A 12984-nucleotide genomic window follows, 5' to 3' on the forward strand; every position below is an offset into this window, starting at 1 on the left:
AACCGAATGCCTCTATTCAATCAGATCTGCTTTAGCTGACATCTCCATAGCGGTTGTTTTGGCGGTGCCAGAGGTTGAACTGCGTTAAAGTTGTCCAATCCACAAGTGGCTCCAGGCATTATACCTAAAGCGGACATTGCCATTGGCTGCACGGAGTCACATTTTATACATGGGCTCTATTCAGTCTTTATAGCTGAAGGGTTACAGATTCCCCAATAGAAATGTAAAGGTTATTTCAGATTGAGCCGACATAGGCAGCGTTTACTGTGAATGCATTCTCTGCTAAAGCAGGACCATTGCCTTTAAATTGAAGTAATGCTGTAAAACTGAAGTTCCATGATGCGGATTGAATAGAACCCTAACAGAAATCCCATGCAACCTTGTTTACATGTTTGAACACTGGAATGTGAGATGTAATCTACACCTCGATTAGGATGATGGAAATTAAATGAGTTAATTGAATGATTTTTTTCAATTTGAGGATAATTATTTATATATAGCTTATGCTTTCTCGCTCTGAACTTGTAATGCAAGTGGGGTGGGTGTGACTTCGTGACAGTGGTGGAGTTTGAGTTGCATGGCCAGGTACCCCAAGTGGGTGGATGTTTCCCTTAAGGACCTATGGAAGGGTCTAAAATGAGCAAACTCCACTCATCCAGGACACCGGGCCATGCAAAACGAACTCAACCATTGCTAGCAAAGTTTAGGCCTGCACGGTGTCTTTATTTGCAAGATTCATTCTGTGCCAACACACATCGAATTCTGAAAAGTGAACATTTATCTGTGAAGGGGGTCGCCCTGGTAGTAGGTTTTTATACAGTACCCAAGACCAGTCTTTGAGTAAATCTGAGCATGGGAAAAAGAGCTACTGCCTAAATACTGTAATGCAGGTTTGATTGAATGGAGCCCTTAACTCTTACAGTGAAAAGGATGTCCTGTTGTCTGCCTGTCATCCTATACACAGGTATGTGACATCAACCGACACCAGGCAGGGTAAAACTCCAATATCATCGTCTGTGTTTGTCTTTCAGTTCATTGTTACAAGGCCATCATCATCACTACTTTAAACATTGGTGGATGGAGACATGTCAAACTAATGACCGGGTGTGTTTTTAGGATGAAATTATTGCATCTTATTTTTATGCCAGAACATATTTGTACACATTTCAGTCTTGCCTTTTGGCAAAGATACTAGGCCTACTGCCTTTCTTCAGCATATAAAATGACAGCCATAGAGGTTAAACAAAAATTTAAAAAAACACCAGCAGAGATTAACACTCATATTTATTTCAGTTGTTCATATTCATTCATTTCGAAAACTTGATTCCGAGACACAGAACCAGCACAGATAGGAAAACGTTTTATTTCTTTCTATCCGACATAGATCCTGAGGATGAGCAACAACAACAACAAAAAACCCAGCAAAGATGAACCCACATATTGATTTCAGTTGTTCATTCATTCATTTCAAAAACGTCACAGAGTTTCACAGAGACAGAACCAGGCCAGATATGAGAAAAGACAAGCTGAGCAACAGGAAGTTGAGTCCAGAGACTGATGAACCGTTGACGTTACAGAGGTCAGTCTGACAGCAGCTGACCTGTCTCCCCATTAAGACTCCTAGGTTGATGTTGTTTGAGCTGGCTGAAATACAGTCCAAGCTGGTGGTGCAGCCCTTAGAAATGGTCTTGACCCCCACTGGTGACAGACAGTGGAAGATTGATGAACTGGTTAAGATGAACTGGTTAAAGGGCTGGCAGATTGATTGATTGAGTCTATAACTGATAAGAGAAACAGTGAGGTATAATTTATTTTATATACTGACATGACAGAATTATTGACAATACTTATTTCAGTTTTCACTAACCTACATAGGCAAAGTGACTGGTACCTCTGCGCAAAACCCTACCTACAAAGAGATGTATTCATGTATCTATTCATTTACAGAGTATCTGTGCTCTTACTGATTTGGGCGACGGTGGTCATGCAGGTGTCACCTTGGAAAAAGCAGTACTCTTCTTGCTGGTTGCACTGAGCATTGCTGTTTATGCCAACACAGGTATAACACCGCAGTGCCTCCACTGAAACACCATAATGAAACACACAGTATACGTGTAAAACATCACTGAAATTCTTTAGATATTGACAGAACACACAATTCGAACTACACAGAAATCCAGTAATTAGATTACAATGAAAATCATGCGCACAATACACATGATTTAGGCAATATACCATGATGATAGATAATTCATTCCAAAATCCATACCTGTAACGTTCCCAAACAAAATGGGCATTAGTAACACAAGAATGGTCTTCATGACTGATAATGTGAGTTCTGGGGATTTTCTCTTGCTGTAATAAAGTTGCCTCGTCTCTGCTGGGGGTTTAAATAGCCAGGTGTGTTTGAGAAAGTCTACAGTTTGTTACCAAGCAGAATCCACAACAATATTCAGAACCATTGTGTAGCATGGAAGATTTGTGATATCTTGTTTCATTCACTCCCTATAATTACTGTATACCACAGTTAACAAACAAAAAAATACTCAAACATTGGAGGCTGCTGAGGGGAGAACGACACATTGTAATGTCTGGAACAGAGAGAATAGAACAAAACACATGGGTACCATTCCACTCTGTCCACTACCATGAGACCAGCCTCCTGTGTAAGGCTGATTAGTGGATATAGAGTGGCTTCAGTCAAACTGGATGTCACACCTTGTGTTTCATGAGTCTGAACATAACCAAATGAGCTAATTAAATTAGATAACCAAGTGGTTTCACTCATGGTTGTAAACATCCGGTTTGTGGGGGACTGATTTGGGGGGTTGGTAATTAGGTAGGGGTGTGTTCTCTTGTGGCTGTGGGCTTTAGTTATGTTAATTAAGACTATACATTAGAGTGCATTAGGTTTGTGTGGGTGTTGTCTGTGATTGATGTCTGTTTAGATCATATGATGTAACGTCGGGTAGAACCTGACCCAGGAGTCATGACTTATATCCGATCTGTGATTAGGGACTGAATGGTATTTGTACTTACAATATTAATTGACATATTAACATTTGTAACATATAATATTATTAGATTATATTTGTAATCTCATTGAAGATCTTTTGCACATATGAACATAATTCTATCCACTGATGCTGCAGACAGTTTCCAGGTGATGATGGAAAATGTCTGTTGTTCAGAGACATGTCATCACATACACATAAATCACATTGTGGCCAGTTAAGTTTATGATAAGAACTCAGTCCTGCCAGTGATCAACTGACAAGTTCTAATCCAACATAGCTCTCTACTCACCTACAAGTGGATAAACCACTTACTCTAACAGATGTTTGGTGAAAAAATAGACCATAATCAGTGTAGAGAAACTTGGCATACTTTTTTGAACAGTCTTTTCACTTACGGGATACAATAGATCACCCCAGAATACTTTGCAAGGGTGAAATCTGCATAAACATTGTTGATTGGCTGTTTTTTAGTTTTTAATTTTTTTTATTAAAACGAAGCAACGCATGATTTATATTTACAACGACAGGGGGTGCACCATTCCTGGAGGTACTGCAATACCAGGTCCATGCGTGGAGTGGACGGAGCAAGCCTCTATTCCATCTCCCTGTTCCAAAAATCTATTTAATATATGCTCCCCATGTATCAGATATTAAACTAATGAGAACAGATTTTTTCTTTTGAAAAGGTTTTATTACATTTCCTTTAAAAACAGCTCATATATATTTTTGTACATCATTTTATACCCATTAAAACGGCATAAAAGCATAAAACACAGCATTTGAATATTACATTTAAATTTGTTAAAAAGTACATGTTGTAAAAAAAAATAGAAACAACCATGAATAAAAGTACTTTTTCTTGTAAAACATCCAATCTGTAAAAGCCATTTAAAATGTGTACAAATGATTTAACAAAAGTAAAAAAAATTTAAGACATGAAAACATGTTAAAAAGTCACTTTGTTTAAAAGCGGTCTTCTGTCCTTTGTACAGGAACGGGGTCCTTATCAAAATCAGAGTCCTTATCAAAATCGCCTTCTCCTGCTCTTCCGAATCAATAACCGTCTTGTCCTTCGGGGCCCAGAGGAGATCCCTCCCCTAGGTGCATCGCCCTAGGCACCGCAACGCTGTCAGGCTGTGGCCGCCGGGACCTTGGGTGTTGTGGGGGACCCTTCGCCTGGGCCGAGGCTCCCTTTCTTCTGTACCACCCCAGGGCTTCTGTGGCTACCATGGCCACTGCCTGGGGGGTGGTCTCTACTCGTTTCGCTACCAGCAGGTTGCGGGAGGACCACAGTGCATCCTTCAGACACGTGAGGGTGGGCCAGAGCTTGGTGAAGGACTTTGGTGGAATAGGCCTTCGGCCCACCCCATACAGCACGAGCTGGGGCGTTAGATCCTCCCCTGCTGGCAGGCACGGGGAGATCAGGGGGCCTGCTTCCTTCCACAGGTCCCTGGTGGCTCTGCACTCCCAGAGCAAGTGCCCCACCGACTCATCTTGGCCACAGCCTGGTCGGGGGCACGCGGGTGTCCTCGCTATGCCCCGGGAGTGCATAACGGCCCTGACCGGGAGGATCTCGTGAGCGACCATCCAGGACAGGTCCCGGTGCCGGTTCAGCAGAGCAGGATGGGCCACTTTGCGCCAAACCGTTGTGGGCTTGACTGTAGCAAGCCTGCGCACTGGACACACTGGTTCCCGCTCCTGCACAAGAGAGAGAAGAGAACAGTGTTTAGTTAAAACCGTGACTGCCTCTTTTTCCAGTTTTGGACCTGGACGTAGTGTGTGGGGAGCAAGAAAGGCTCGCAGGTCGACCGGGATCAGCCTCAAGGTCCTGAGGTAAGATCCCAGCCAGAACCGTGCGAGGGCCTGGATCTTGTTATTGACCGGGGAGGTGGCAAGAGTGAGATGTAACACTGTGTAGCGGCTGCCCAGGAACAAGTAGAGGTCAGGCAAGCCTTTCCCCCTTTGGACCTGGGTCTCTTGACCACCTCCCTCCTCAACCTCTCCCACTTGCTTCCCCACAGGAAGTGAAACAACATCCATTCCAGAGCTAAAACAGTTGTTTGTGGAGGGATAAAAACAGAACTGATTAATAACAGCACCGGTAAAATAACAGCTTTAATGATTAAAACCTTGCCCTCATAAGTCAGCTGTCGAAGTCCCCAAAAACCCAGTCTCTGTCGTACAGTCCCCAGGATCCCACCCCAGTTGCCGCTTCCTCCTCCCTCCCGGTCAAACTTTACCCCCAGTACCCTTATGTCAGTCATTTTAACTGTTAGTGGTAGTCTGGTCAAGTCTGGGTCTGCCCACTTATCCTAATGGACATGAGTGGGTAAGTTGGATAGAAATTGGTGTAGGGGAGGTTGTCGTACTAGCTTCACATAGAATTGATTAATGATGTAACCTCAAAAGGTAAAATGCATATACAGTTATGTGTACACACAATTACCAGTAAGTATTATGAACATATTACATTTAAAATATTATTAGATAAGATTTTCAAGATCACAAATGATCTCTTACACACAATTATATATACCTATGCTATATCCATTAGTAATACTAGTTTTCTGTAGCTTGGTGGTAGTTGAACTAAATTCAAATCTTGGTAGTGTTTTCAGTAGCGGTGTAGATAACTACTGGAACTACACACAACTTTTTGTTGTTGTTGCAAAAATAACATTTAATTGTGTGAAGTAGGAAAGAATTTCCTTTATCTTCGTTATCAGAGCTGTCTAATTTACACTGGACTCCAGAGAGATCTGTTCTTGCAATTTTTAGTCTATGATGTTTCAGATTTAGATATGATAATTGATCAGTTTGTGATGTAGTCAAATATATATTTTTCTTAAGCTTAGCTTTAGCGTAGCTTAACTTCTTCCAGCATGAAGTAACTGGTAGTTTGGTAAACTATATTTTCAGAGTAGCTTCCCCTAACACTGACTATGACGCTCTCACAGACTTTCTCAAAGGCTCTTACTTTAGCGTACTTAATTGTCTGCTAATAGTTAATGGGCTCCTCATTGTATTCAAACTGGTTCTGTATGTTTATGCCCCGCCCCAGAGCATTCACACATACCCCACTGGGCAATCAACAAGTAGTTCTCTGAACTTCACAGAGCTTTGGAAGCTACCAGAAAAGGAATACAGATGCAATGTTATTTATGAAACTGGTATTTACAAAACTGATACATGCACATCGTATCAAAACAATGTAACATATCGATATAGATTTTCCACATCCATCCCCATCACTAGTCAATTTAAATCTTCACACTGTTGTTGCTGATGTGATAATATTAAATTAGGCTACTCTGTGTAACCCTCATACTACTGACTGGGTTCATTTTGACCCCAGAGGCATATTATTTTTTATCATAGTCCAAAGGTGGTTATGGCAAAACCATAAGCAAATAGGTAAACTGTGATATGACTAAAGAGTTAATCAGGGTGATTTTTCCACAAAAAGACAGGTATTTTCCTTTCCACGGTAGCAAGATCTTATCTATTTCTGCAAACTTTCAATAAAAATTAATTGGAGTGAGATCATTTCTTTCTTTTGGGATTTGTATACCAAGTATGTCCACATCCCCCATCAGACCATTTTATTGGTAAACTACATGGTAATGTAAAATGAGCATTTTTTTAGTGATCCAATATGTAATATAGTACAGTAATGTAATGACGTAAATGTAAATGTAATGTAAATGTACACTTATCATAATTTGGTTTTAACCCAAAGGTTAGCAAAAGTATCTAGATCCCATATGAGGCCGTGAAGGGATTCTAATTGTGGTTTTAAAAGAAAACATGAATCATCAGCATACAATGACACCTTAGTTTTTAAGCCACGGATTTCGAATCCCTTAATATTATTGTTGGATCTAATTTGAACAGCTAACATTTCGATGGCAATAATAAATAGATATGCCAATAGTGGACAACCTTGTTTTTCTACTCAAGATAGTTTAAAACTTTCTGAAATGTAGCCATTATTTATTATTTTACACCTAGGATTACTATACATAACTTTAACCCATTTTATAAGAGATTCCCCAAAATTGAAATATTCTAGGCATTTATATATAAACTCCAGTCATACTTTATCAAAAGCCTTTTCAGAATCACCTATGAAAACCAGGACTGGTGTCCCCGATATTTAATAGTATTCTATTGTTTCCAGTACTTGTCTTATATTATCTCCAATGCATCGTCCATGTAAAAAACCTGTCTGATTAGGATGAATAATATCTGACAATACTTGTTTAATTCTATGCGCTAAGCATTTAGCTATCACAACACTGAAGTGTAAGAGGCCTCCTTTTTTTTTAAATGGACTGGATCTTTATATATACCACTTGGGTCCTGTTTCAGTAATAATGATATCAGACCCTCTTGTTGCGTGTCTGATAATCTACCATTTATATAGGAGTGGTTAAAACATGCTAATAATGGTCCTCTGAATATATCAAAAAAGGTTTGGTATACTTCCACTGGTACGCCATCCAGGCCTGGCGTTTCCCCATCCTTAAAAGCTTTAATTGCATCAAGAAGTTCCTCCTCTGTAATTTGGCCTTCACATCAGTCTTTCTGTACAGATGTTAATTTTACATTATTATTAGGAAGAAAATCCATATAATTAGCTTCGGTTAGTGGAGATGGAGGAGACTGAAACGAAAACATATTCTTAATAAAGTACTTTACTTCCTCTTTCAAAATATCATTCGGTGAATCATGCGTGACTCCATCATTTGTAACAAGTTTCAATAAATGTTTTTTTGGTAGCATTTCTATATTGAAGATTGAAAAAGAATTTGGTGCATTTTCCCCCATATTCCATCCAGTTCGCTTTATTTTTATAATATCTTGAATAAGTTCCTCCATTTCTTTTTGTTTTTTCCACTAACTTATTCTGTGCCTCTATGGTAAAGTTTTTTATTGCTATCTAACTGTACTGTTAGTCCTTCATTTTCCTTTGTTAATGTGGACTCTTTTATTCTAAATTGCTTTTGTTTTATAGATGAGTGCTGAATTGCATGGCCTCTAAAGGCACATTTAAAAGTGTCCCATACAATAAGGGGATCTGCTGTACCTATGTTATGTCTGAAAAAGTCTGTTTTAAATTCTTCTGTCCTAGTTCTAAACATTTTATCATCTAGTAGGTTTTGATTAAATTTCCAATATCCTCGCCCACGTGGAAATTCTGTAAGAGTAATATATATGCCAATTATGTGATGACCCGACCACATTCTGTCCCCTATCAACACTTTTTAAACTTTTGGTGCCAGAGAGAATGGTACAAGAAAGTAATCAAGACGACTAGCTTGATTAAGCCTTCGCCATGCGTATCTCACTAGGTCAGTGTATTTAAGCCTCCATATATCCACTATTTCCAATATATCCATGACATTCATGATTTCCATAAGTGCCTGAGGGTAATAGTTTATAGTGTGATTTCCTTTCCGGTCCATAGAGGTATTTAAGACCGTATTAAAATCTCCCACCATAATAATAGTGTCTAGTGTTGCTTGTAGAGTTGTTAAATTCTTACATATATTTTCAACGAAGCTTGCATCATCATTACAGCCTTGAGTTAAATCAAATCAAATTGTATTTGTCACATGCGCCGAATACAAGAGCATTTCACCTTACAGTGAAATGCTTCCTTACAAGCCCTTAACCAACAGTGTAGTTAAAAAAAATACCCCAAAAAAGAAGAAATAAAAGTCACAAATAACAGAGCAGCAGTAAAATAACAATAATGATGCTATATACAGGGGGTACCGGTACAGAGTCTATGTGGAGGCTGTATAAAAGGGGTACTGGTACAGAGTCTATGTGGAGGCTATATAAAAGGGGTATCGGTACAGAGTCAATGTGGAGGCAATATACAGGGGGTACCGGTAAAGAGTCTATGTGGAGACTATATACAAGGGATACCGGTACAGAGTCTATGTGGAGGCTATATACAAGGGGTACTGGTACAGAGTCTATGTGGAGGCTATATACAGGGGGTACCGGTACAGAGTCTATGTGCGGGGGCACCGGTTAGTCGAGGTAATTGAGGTAATATGTACATGTAGGTAGAGTTATTAAAGTAACTATGCATAGATAATAAACAGAGAGTAGCATCCATGTCAAAGAGAGGAGGAGGGGGGCAATGGAAATATTCAGGGTAGCCATTTGATGAAATGTTCAGGAGTCATACGGCTTGGGGGTAGAAGCTGTTTAGAAGCCTCTTAGACCTAGACTTGGCGGTCCGCTCCGGTACCGCTTGCAGTATGGTACCGCTTGGGTATGACTCTACAAGCATGGTACACCTGTATTTAGGGAGTTTCTCCCATTCTTCTCTGCAGATCCTCTCAAGCTCTTTCAGGTTTAATGGGGACAGCTATTTTCAGGTCTCTCCAGAGATGTTCGATCGGGTTCAATTCCGGGCTCTGGCTGGGCCACTCAAGGACATTCAGAGACTTGTCCCGAAGCAACTTCTGCGTTGTCTTGGCTGTGTGCTCAGGGTCATTGTCCTGTTGGAAGGTGAACCTTCGCCCCAGTCTGAGGTCCTGAGCACTCTGAAGCAGGTTTTCTACTTTGCTCCGTTCATCCTCCCCTCGAGCCTGACCAGTCTCCCAGTCCCTGCCACTGAAAAACATCCCCACAGCATGATGCTGCCACCACCATGCTTCACCGTAGGGATGGTACCAGGTTTCCTCCAGAAATGACGCTTGGCATTCAGGCCAAAGAGTTTAATCTTGTTTTCATCAGACAAGAGAATCTTGTTTCTCATGGTCTGAGAGTCTTTTAGTGCATTTTGGCAAACTCCAAGTGGGCTGTTATGTGCCTTTTACTGAGGAGTGGCTTCTGACTGACCACTCTACCATAAAGGCCTGATTGGTGGAGTGCTGCAAAGATGGTTGTCCTTCTGGAAGTTTCTCCCATCTCCACAGAAGTACTCCAGAGCTCTGTCAGAGTTACCATTGGGTTCTTGGTCGCCTCCCTGACCAAGGCCCTTCTCCCCCGATTGCTCAGTTTCGCCAGGTGGCCAGCTCTAGGAAGAGTGTTGGTGGTTCCAAACTTCTTCCATTCAAGAATTATGGAGGCCACTGTGTTTTTGGGGACCTTCAATGCTGCAGAAACGCTTTGGTACCCTTCCCCAGAGCTGTGCTTTGCTACAATTCTGTCTCTGAGATCTATGGACAATTCCTTCAACCTCATGGCTTGGATTTTGCTTTGACATGCACTGTCAACTGTGGGACCTTATATAGACAGGTGTGTGCCTTTCCAAATCATGTCAAATCATTTGAATTTACCACAGGTGGACTCCAATGAAGTTGTAGAAACAGCTCAAGGATGATCAATGGAAACAGGATGCACCTGAGCTCAATTTCGTGTCACATAGCAAAGGGGCTAAATACTTATCTAAATAAGGTATTTCTGCATTTTACCTTTGGAGGTTACATCATTAATCAATAATATGTGAACCCAGACGTTGAGGTTATCAACATTGGTACCATCAGACAATATCCACCCTAACATGTGACCCCCTTTCTCCGCATTTACATCTATCACCCAGACTCTCAACCAGGCTACAGCTAGAAGTCGAGATACACCACCCCATATTTACAAAAGGGTCTAGAGAGGGCCTGTCTTGTCTTAAGGTAACAGCCAATCAACAATGCTTATGCAGATTTAACCCTTGCAAAGTCTTCTGGGGGTGATCTACTGTATCCCGTAAGTGAAAAGACTGTTCAAAGAAGTACGACAACCTCCCCTACACCCACTCCTATCCATTAGGATAAGTGGTTTGTTACCTTCTGGTAAATAGAGGATTATATAGGATTAAAACTTGTAAATTGCTCACTGGCATATCTGAGTTCCTAACATAAGTTTAATTGACCACCATGTGATTGAATGTGTATGTGATGATGTAATGAACAACAGATATTTTCCATCACCAATTAAACTTTCTGGAAACTGTTGTCTGCAGCATCAGCGGATAGAGTTAAGTTCATATAATCTAATAATATTATATGTTACAAATGTTAATGCGTAAAATAATCTTCTTCTAAGCACAAATACCATTCTATAGGAATCAGTCCCTAATCGCAGATCTGATATAAGTCATGACTCCTGGGTCAGGTTCTACCCAACATTACATCATATGATCTAAACAGACATCAATCACAGACAACACCCACACAAACCTAATGCACTCTAATGTATAGTCTTAATTAACATAACTAAAGCCCACAGCCACAAGAGAACACACCCCTACTTAATTACCAACCCCCCAAATCAGTCCCCCACAAACCGGATGTTTACAACCATGAGTGAAACCACTTGGTTATCTAATTTAATTAGCTAATTTGATTACTTCTGGACATGCCCCCCCCCCCCCATAAAGTACAAGGTGTGACATACAGTTTGATAGATGCCACCCTACATCAACTACTATAACACACACATTTACACTTAGAAATAACACGTCTTCTTGACATTTTGATAAGTGAATTAATAGGCTGTGTTTAGACAGGCAGCTCAATTCCGATCTTTCTTTTTCACAAATTGTTCTTTTGACCGAACAGATCAGCTCTGAGCAAGCTCTCATGTGAAAGAATGTGTGGAACAACTATCAGAACTTGGCTGCCCTTTTAAAATCAGTCTTTCCACCAAACATGGTTGTTAGTTCTATTGGTTAGGTTGCCAGAGACGCGAACCAGTCGTTTATTCTTTGTGTTCTGTATCTATGGACACAAACCTGTCATTCAGTCTTTGTGTTCTGTATCTATGGACATTCTTATCCCTTGCTTCCCAGCTAACAACAAACGTTCCCACAATTTTAGAGAACGTTCCCTTAAGAGTTTCATTAGGCTATTAACTAAAGTTTTCATAGCAATGTTCCAGTGATGTGCAAGGACTGTTTCCAAGAGACCATCCCCTTAATGTCAAACAGAACTTGACCAGAATGTAGCTACCATAGAAGACAGCCAAAAGTTAGTTGAATTTCAATGTATCACGATGCTTTCAACAATCTAAAAGCACAATTTCTATAGTTGAAAAAACATGTATTTTGCAAGTAGTAGGCATTTAGAATTAAATGTGGAGTGGAGTTTTATAGTTAGGCCTACGTGATGACATCCCATGCCCCAGGTACATTCAAAATCATTTGGCAATCATTTACATGATTGCCGGGTAGCCTAGAGCGTTGGGCCAGTAACCAAAAGGTTGCTAGATCGAATCCCTGAGTTGACAAGGTCAAAATCTGTCATTCTGCACCTGAATAAGGCAAGGCAATTTACAGTTGAAGTCGGAAGTTTACATACACCTTAGCCAAATACATTTAAACTCAGTTTTTCACAATACCTGACGTTTAATCCTAGAAAAAATTCCCTGTTAGTTAGGATCACCACTTTATTTTAAGCATGTGAAATTGTCCATTTGGAAGACCCATTTGCGACCAAGCTTTAACTTCCTGACTGATGTCTTGAGATGTTGCTTCAATATATCTACATACTTTTCCTGCCTCATGATGCCATCTATTTTGTGAAGTACACCAGTTCCTCCTGCAGCAAAGCACCCCCACAACATGATGCTGCCACCCCCGTGCTTCACTGTTGGGATGGTGTTCTTTGGCTTGCAAGCCCCCCCCCCCCTCCTTTTCCTCCAAACAAAACAATGGACATTATGGCAAAACAGTTATATTTTTGTTTCATCAGACCAGATGACATTTCTCCAAAAAGTACGATCTTTGTCCCCATGTGCAGTTGCAAACCGTAGTCTGACTTTTTTATGGTTTTGGAGCAGTGGCTTCTTCCTTGCTGAGCGACCTTTCAGGTTATGTCGATATAGGACTCGTTTTACTGTGGATGTAGATACTTTTGTACCTGTTTCCTCCTGCATCTTCACAAGGTCCTTTGCTGTTGTTCTGGGATTGATTTGCACTTTTCGCACCAAAGTACGTTCATCTCTAGGA

At 40.6% G+C, this 12984-nt stretch overlaps 1 non-coding gene and 1 pseudogene across 1 annotated transcript; both read right to left on the reverse strand.

Moving 5' to 3' along the window:
* Positions 1-1266: 1266 nt before the first annotated feature.
* On the reverse strand, positions 1267-2360 carry LOC106588985 (lymphocyte antigen 6 family member E). Its single transcript, XR_014382979.1, has 3 exons — positions 2270-2360; positions 1965-2081; positions 1267-1698 (listed from the first exon to the last, which is right to left on the reverse strand). It is a non-coding gene; the product is annotated as a lymphocyte antigen 6 family member E (transcript).
* Positions 2361-3542: 1182 nt separating this feature from the next.
* Positions 3543-3707, reverse strand: LOC123731014 (uncharacterized; annotated as a pseudogene).
* Between the last annotated feature and the right edge of the window lie 9277 nt (positions 3708-12984).

This window comes from Salmo salar, chromosome 27, assembly GCF_965601325.2.
Source record: "Salmo salar chromosome 27, fSalSal1, whole genome shotgun sequence".
In the NCBI taxonomy this organism is placed as follows: Eukaryota; Metazoa; Chordata; class Actinopteri; order Salmoniformes; family Salmonidae; genus Salmo; species Salmo salar.